At 3.4% G+C, this 9,682-nt stretch overlaps 1 protein-coding gene across 2 annotated transcripts in view; it reads right to left on the bottom strand.

The window, feature by feature from the left end:
• The window catches only part of LOC141402635 (lachesin-like), a 422,330-nt gene that overhangs the window by 274,703 nt on the left and 137,945 nt on the right, over positions 1-9,682 (bottom strand). The window contains exon 1 of one of the 2 annotated variants that reach the window (XM_073984313.1): positions 8,796-9,164. The exons of the other annotated variant lie outside the window; for it this stretch is intronic. The gene's annotated coding sequence lies outside the window, so the exon portion shown is untranslated. Of the gene's footprint in view, positions 1-8,795; positions 9,165-9,682 lie in introns of those variants that run through there. 2 annotated transcript variants of the gene reach the window in all.

Here is a 9,682-nt window from a genome sequence, read left to right as displayed (position 1 = left end):
ATAATAAATAATAAATAATAAATAATAAATAATAAATAATAAATAATAAATAATAAATAATAAATAATAAATAATAAATAATAAATAATAAATAATAAATAATAAATAATAAATAATAAATAATAAATAATAAAATAATAAATAATAAATAATAAATAATAAATAATAAATAATAAATAATAAATAATAAATAATAAATAATAAATAATAAATAATAAATAATAAATAATAAATAATAAATAATAAATAATAAATAATAAATAATAAATAATAAATAATAAATAATAAATAATAAATAATAAATAATAAATAATAAATAATAAATAATAAATAATAAATAATAAATAATAAATAAATTAATAAATAATAAATAATAAATAATAAATAATAAATAATAAATAATAAATAATAAATAATAAATAATAAATAATAAATAATAAATAATAAATAATAAATAATAAATAATAAATAATAAATAATAAATAATAAATAATAAATAATAAATAATAAATAATAATAATAAATAATAAATAATAAATAATAAATAATAAATAATAAATAATAAATAATAAATAATAAATAATAAATAATAAATAATAAATAATAAATAATAAATAATAAATAATAAATAATAAATAATAAATAATAAATAATAAATAATAAATAATAAATAATAAATAATAAATAATAAATAATAAATAATAAATAATAAATAATAAATAATAAATAATAAATAATAAATAATAAATAATAAATAATAAATAATAAATAATAAAATAATAATAAAATAATAAATAATAAATAATAATAATAATAAATAAATAATAAATAATAAATAATAAAATAATAAATAATAAATAATAAATAATAAATAATAAATAATAAATAATAAATAATAAATAATAAAATATAAATAATAATAAATAATAAATAATAAATAATAAATAATAAATAATAAAAATAAATAATAAATAATAAATAATAAATAATAAATAATAAATAATAAATAATAAATAATAAATAATAAATAATAAAATAATAAATAATAAATAATAAATAATAAATAATAAATAATAAATAATAAATAATAAATAAATAATAATAAATAATAAATAATAAATAATAAATAATAAATAATAAATAATAAATAATAAATAATAAATAATAAATAATAAATAATAAATAAATAATAATATAAATAATAAATAATAAATAATAAATAATAAATAATAAATAATAAATAATAAATAATAAATAATAAATAATAAATAATAAATAATAAATAATAAATAATAAATAATAAATAATAAATAATAATAATAAATAATAAATAATAAATAATAAATAATAAATAATAAATAATAAATAATAAATAATAAATAATAAATAATAAATAATAAATAATAAATAATAATAATAAATAATAAATAATAAATAATAAATAATAAATAATAAATAATAAATAATAAATAATAAATAATAAATAATAAATAATAAATAATAAATAATAAATAATAAATAATAAATAATAAATAATAAATAATAAATAATAAATAATAAATAATAAATAATAAATAATAAATAATAAATAATAAATAATAAATAATAAATAATAAATAATAAATAATAAATAATAAATAATAAATAATAAATAATAAATAATAAATAATAAATAATAAATAATAAATAATAAATAATAAATAATAAATAATAAATAATAAATAATAAATAATAAATAATAAATAATAAATAATAAATAATAAATAATAAATAATAAATAATAAATAATAAATAATAAATAATAAATAATAAATAATAAATAATAAATAATAAATAATAAATAATAAATAATAAATAATAAATAATAAATAATAAATAATAAATAATAAATAATAAATAATAAATAATAATTAATAATAAATAATAAATAATAAATAATAAATAATAAATAATAAATAATAAATAATAAATAATAAATAATAATAATAAATAAATAAATAATAAATAATAAATAATAAATAATAAATAATAAATAATAAATAATAAATAATAAATAATAAATAATAAATAATAAATAATAAATAATAAATAATAAATAATAAATAATAAATAATAAATAATAAATAATAAATAATAAATAATAAATAATAAATAATAAATAATAAATAATAAATAATAAATAATAAATAATAAATAATAAATAATAAAAAATAATAAATAATAAATAATAAATAATAAATAATAAATAATAAATAATAAATAATAAATAATAAATAATAAATAATAAATAATAAATAATAAATAATAAATAATAAATAATAAATAATAAATAATAAATAATAAATAATAAATAATAAATAATAAATAATAAATAATAAATAATAAATAATAAATAATAAATAATAAAATAAATAATAAATAATAAATAATAAATAATAAAATAATAAAATAATAAATAATAAATAATAAATAATAAATAATAAATAATAAATAATAAATAATAAATAATAAATAATAAATAATAAATAATAAATAATAAATAATAAATAATAAATAATAAATAAATAATAATAAATAAATAATAAATAATAAATAATAAATAATAAATAATAAATAATAATAAATAATAAATAATAAATAATAAATAATAAATAATAAATAATAAATAATAAATAATAATAAATAATAAATAATAAAATAATAAATAATAAATAATAAATAATAAATAATAAATAATAATAATAAATAATAAATAATAAATAATAAATAATAAATAATAAATAATAAATAAATAAATAATAAATAATAAATAATAAATAATAAATAATAAATAATAATAATAAATAATAAATAATAAATAATAAATAATAAATAATAAATAATAAATAATAAATAATAAATAATAAATAATAAATAATAAATAATAAATAATAAATAATAAATAATAAATAATAAATAATAAATAATAAATAATAAATAATAAATAATAAATAATAAATAATAAATAATAAATAATAAATAATAAATAATAAATAATAAATAATAAATAATAAATAATAAATAATAAATAATAAATAATAAATAATAAATAATAAATAATAAATAATAAATAATAAATAATAAATAATAAATAATAAATAATAAATAATAAATAATAAATAATAAATAATAAATAATAAATAATAAATAATAAATAATACAATAAATAATAAATAATAAATAATAAATAATAAATAATAAATAATAAATAATAAATAATAAAATAATAAATAATAAATAATAAATAATAAATAATAAATAATAAATAATAAATAATAAATAATAATAAATAATAAATAATAAATAATAAATAATAAATAATAAATAATAAATAATAAATAATAAATAATAAATAATAAATAATAAATAATAAATAATAAATAATAAATAATAAATAATAAATAATAAATAATAAATAATAAATAATAAATAATAAATAATAAATAATAAATAATAAATAATAAATAATAAATAATAAATAATAAATAATAATAATAAATAATAAATAATAAATAATAAATAATAAATAATAAATAATAAATAATAAATAATAAATAATAAATAATAAAATAATAATAATAATAAATAATAAATAATAAATAATAAATAATAAATAATAAATAATAAATAATAAATAATAAATAATAAATAATAAATAATAAATAATAAATAATAAAATATAAATAATAAATAATAAATAATAATAATAAATAATAAATAATAAATAATAAATAATAAATAATAAATAATAAATAATAAATAATAAATAATAAATAATAAATAATAAATAATAAATAATAAATAATAAATAATAAATAATAAATAATAAATAATAAATAATAAATAATAAATAATAAATAATAAATAATAAATAATAAATAATAAATAATAAATAATAAATAATAAATAATAAATAATAAATAATAAATAATAAATAATAAATAATAAATAATAAATAATAAATAATAAATAATAAATAATAAATAATAAATAATAAATAATAAATAATAAATAATAAATAATAAATAATAAATAATAAATAATAAATAATAAATAATAAATAATAAATAATAAATAATAAATAATAAATAATAAATAATAAATAATAAATAATAAATAATAAATAATAAATAATAAATAATAAATAATAAATAATAAATAATAAATAATAAATAATAAATAATAAATAATAAATAATAAATAATAAATAATAAATAATAAATAATAAATAATAAATAATAAATAATAAATAATAAATAATAAATAATAAATAATAAATAATAAATAATAAATAATAAATAATAAATAATAAATAATAAATAATAAATAATAAATAATAAATAATAAATAATAAATAATAAATAATAAATAATAAATAATAAATAATAAATAATAAATAATAAATAATAAATAATAAATAATAAATAATAAATAATAAATAATAAATAATAAATAATAAATAATAAATAATAAATAATAAATAATAAATAATAAATAATAAATAATAAATAATAAATAATAAATAATAAATAATAAATAATAAATAATAAATAATAAATAATAAATAATAAATAATAAATAATAAATAATAAATAATAAATAATAAATAATAAATAATAAATAATAAATAATAAATAATAAATAATAAATAATAAATAATAAATAATAAATAATAAATAATAAATAATAAATAATAAATAATAAATAATAAATAATAAATAATAAATAATAAATAATAAATAATAAATAATAAATAATAAATAATAAATAATAAATAATAAATAATAAATAATAAATAATAAATAATAAATAATAAATAATAAATAATAAATAATAAATAATAAATAATAAATAATAAATAATAAATAATAAATAATAAATAATAAATAATAAATAATAAATAATAAATAATAAATAATAAATAATAAATAATAAATAATAAATAATAAATAATAAATAATAAATAATAAATAATAAATAATAAATAATAAATAATAAATAATAAATAATAAATAATAAATAATAAATAATAAATAATAAATAATAAATAATAAATAATAAATAATAAATAATAAATAATAATAAATAATAAATAATAAATAATAAATAATAAATAATAAATAATAAATAATAAATAATAAATAATAAATAATAAATAATAAATAATAAATAATAAATAATAAATAATAAATAATAAATAATAAATAATAAATAATAAATAATAAATAATAAATAATAAATAATAAATAATAAATAATAAATAATAAATAATAAATAATAAATAATAAATAATAAATAATAAATAATAAATAATAAATAATAAATAATAAATAATAAATAATAAATAATAAATAATAAATAATAAATAATAAATAATAAATAATAAATAATAAATAATAAATAATAAATAATAAATAATAAATAATAAATAATAAATAATAAATAATAAATAATAAATAATAAATAATAAATAATAAATAATAAATAATAAATAATAAATAATAAATAATAAATAATAAATAATAAATAATAAATAATAAATAATAAATAATAAATAATAAATAATAAATAATAAATAATAAATAATAAATAATAAATAATAAATAATAAATAATAAATAATAAATAATAAATAATAAATAATAAATAATAAATAATAAATAATAAATAATAAATAATAAATAATAAATAATAAATAATAAATAATAAATAATAAATAATAAATAATAAATAATAAATAATAAATAATAAATAATAAATAATAAATAATAAATAATAAATAATAAATAATAAATAATAAATAATAAATAATAAATAATAAATAATAAATAATAAATAATAAATAATAAATAATAAATAATAAATAATAAATAATAAATAATAAATAATAAATAATAAATAATAAATAATAAATAATAAATAATAAATAATAAATAATAAATAATAAATAATAAATAATAAATAATAAATAATAAATAATAAATAATAAATAATAAATAATAAATAATAAATAATAAATAATAAATAATAAATAATAAATAATAAATAATAAATAATAAATAATAAATAATAAATAATAAATAATAAATAATAAATAATAAATAATAAATAATAAATAATAAATAATAAATAATAAATAATAAATAATAAATAATAAATAATAAATAATAAATAATAAATAATAAATAATAAATAATAAATAATAAATAATAAATAATAAATAATAAATAATAAATAATAAATAATAAATAATAAATAATAAATAATAAATAATAAATAATAAATAATAAATAATAAATAATAAATAATAAATAATAAATAATAAATAATAAATAATAAATAATAAATAATAAATAATAAATAATAAATAATAAATAATAAATAATAAATAATAAATAATAAATAATAAATAATAAATAATAAATAATAAATAATAAATAATAAATAATAAATAATAAATAATAAATAATAAATAATAAATAATAAATAATAAATAATAAATAATAAATAATAAATAATAAATAATAAATAATAAATAATAAATAATAAATAATAAATAATAAATAATAAATAATAAATAATAAATAATAAATAATAAATAATAAATAATAAATAATAAATAATAAATAATAAATAATAAATAATAAATAATAAATAATAAATAATAAATAATAAATAATAAATAATAAATAATAAATAATAAATAATAAATAATAAATAATAAATAATAAATAATAAATAATAAATAATAAATAATAAATAATAAATAATAAATAATAAATAATAAATAATAAATAATAAATAATAAATAATAAATAATAAATAATAAATAATAAATAATAAATAATAAATAATAAATAATAAATAATAAATAATAAATAATAAATAATAAATAATAAATAATAAATAATAAATAATAAATAATAAATAATAAATAATAAATAATAAATAATAAATAATAAATAATAAATAATAAATAATAAATAATAAATAATAAATAATAAATAATAAATAATAAATAATAAATAATAAATAATAAATAATAAATAATAAATAATAAATAATAAATAATAAATAATAAATAATAAATAATAAATAATAAATAATAAATAATAAATAATAAATAATAAATAATAAATAATAAATAATAAATAATAAATAATAAATAATAAATAATAAATAATAAATAATAAATAATAAATAATAATAATAAATAATAAATAATAAATAATAAATAATAAATAATAAATAATAAATAATAAATAATAAATAATAAATAATAAATAATAAATAATAAATAATAAATAATAAATAATAAATAATAAATAATAAATAATAAATAATAAATAATAAATAATAAATAATAAATAATAAATAATAAATAATAAATAATAAATAATAAATAATAAATAATAAATAATAAATAATAAATAATAAATAATAAATAATAAATAATAAATAATAAATAATAAATAATAAATAATAAATAATAAATAATAAATAATAAATAATAAATAATAAATAATAAATAATAAATAATAAATAATAAATAATAAATAATAAATAATAAATAATAAATAATAAATAATAAATAATAAATAATAAATAATAAATAATAAATAATAAATAATAAATAATAAATAATAAATAATAAATAATAAATAATAAATAATAAATAATAAATAATAAATAATAAATAATAAATAATAAATAATAAATAATAAATAATAAATAATAAATAATAAATAATAAATAATAAATAATAAATAATAAATAATAAATAATAAATAATAAATAATAAATAATAAATAATAAATAATAAATAATAAATAATAAATAATAAATAATAAATAATAAATAATAAATAATAAATAATAAATAATAAATAATAAATAATAAATAATAAATAATAAATAATAAATAATAAATAATAAATAATAAATAATAAATAATAAATAATAAATAATAAATAATAAATAATAAATAATAAATAATAAATAATAAATAATAAATAATAAATAATAAATAATAAATAATAAATAATAAATAATAAATAATAAATAATAAATAATAAATAATAAATAATAAATAATAAATAATAAATAATAAATAATAAATAATAAATAATAAATAATAAATAATAAATAATAAATAATAAATAATAAATAATAAATAATAAATAATAAATAATAAATAATAAATAATAAATAATAAATAATAAATAATAAATAATAAATAATAAATAATAAATAATAAATAATAAATAATAAATAATAAATAATAAATAATAAATAATAAATAATAAATAATAAATAATAAATAATAAATAATAAATAATAAATAATAAATAATAAATAATAAATAATAAATAATAAATAATAAATAATAAATAATAAATAATAAATAATAAATAATAAATAATAAATAATAAATAATAAATAATAAATAATAAATAATAAATAATAAATAATAAATAATAAATAATAAATAATAAATAATAAATAATAAATAATAAATAATAAATAATAAATAATAAATAATAAATAATAAATAATAAATAATAAATAATAAATAATAAATAATAAATAATAAATAATAAATAATAAATAATAAATAATAAATAATAAATAATAAATAATAAATAATAAATAATAAATAATAAGTAATAAATAATAAATAATAAATAATCTATGTTGACGGGCTTTTCCAACACTACGAGAGTTGACCACCACGGTGTTATCCCTGGCCAACTTTTACCTGTGCTTTGAAACTGGTGGATCTCCCACTTCGTCGCTCTATAGGGCAAGGAATTAGCTGCGGCAAGGGCAAGGTTTCGAGTTTGTCTTTCTGGGCTTCCTTTTGTTTAAACAAAACGACACTGTTTATTTAACTGCGATTTGATGCTGACAAGTCTTCCACTTCGTCACTTTATTGGGCAAGAAATTGGTTGCTACAAGGGCAAGGCTTCGAATTTATCTTTTGTTTAATTAAAACCGCACTGTTTATGGAACTAAATTAATGTGACTTTTATTTCAACACCTTTTTTTATATTAATTCTATGACAGATGACTTTTTACAAAGATATGAGAATTCTGTACTCTTTGCCGGTTAAACTATATATGTTTCACAAATTCAAGAGAGAGTATTTCTTTTCTATTTCCTAAATTCTATTTTTCTTTGATATTCACAGTGGTGTGACTACGTGAGAGGTATAAAGAGAATAGAAAGAATGTGGCATTGCCAGTAATAAATAGGAGAGGGAAGACGTATATGGGAATTGCCATTCTAGGGGCACCATCCATGGTAGAACAAATACAAGGTAAAGTTAATACTACAACAAATACAACTCGAACAACAACCACAAAGGAATTTGTTTTTGTTTGTAAACCTTAGTGTCAACGTAAATGTAAACAAAACAAGGAAATGTCTATAAATTATTGGAATTTAAAAACTAATAATTTTTCACATTTGATTGAATATTTTGGAAAACATGAATGAAAACTCGTTACATTTTCAATTTGAATGTTTCCATATCATTCCACTAAATGCATAATTTCTCGCAGAAAGTAGAATACTTGCAAAAATGTTTCGGGTCGCTGGTAATTCATTGAAAAAAGAGAAGCTGTTTCAATCATTTGCTTTTG

This window comes from Musca autumnalis, unplaced genomic scaffold (assembly GCF_047663935.1).
Source record: "Musca autumnalis isolate F117 unplaced genomic scaffold, ASM4766393v1 scaffold_4, whole genome shotgun sequence".
In the NCBI taxonomy this organism is placed as follows: domain Eukaryota; kingdom Metazoa; phylum Arthropoda; class Insecta; order Diptera; family Muscidae; genus Musca; species Musca autumnalis.
The sequence above is the reverse complement of the archived record's forward strand: the minus strand, read 5'-3'. Positions and strand labels throughout refer to the sequence as shown.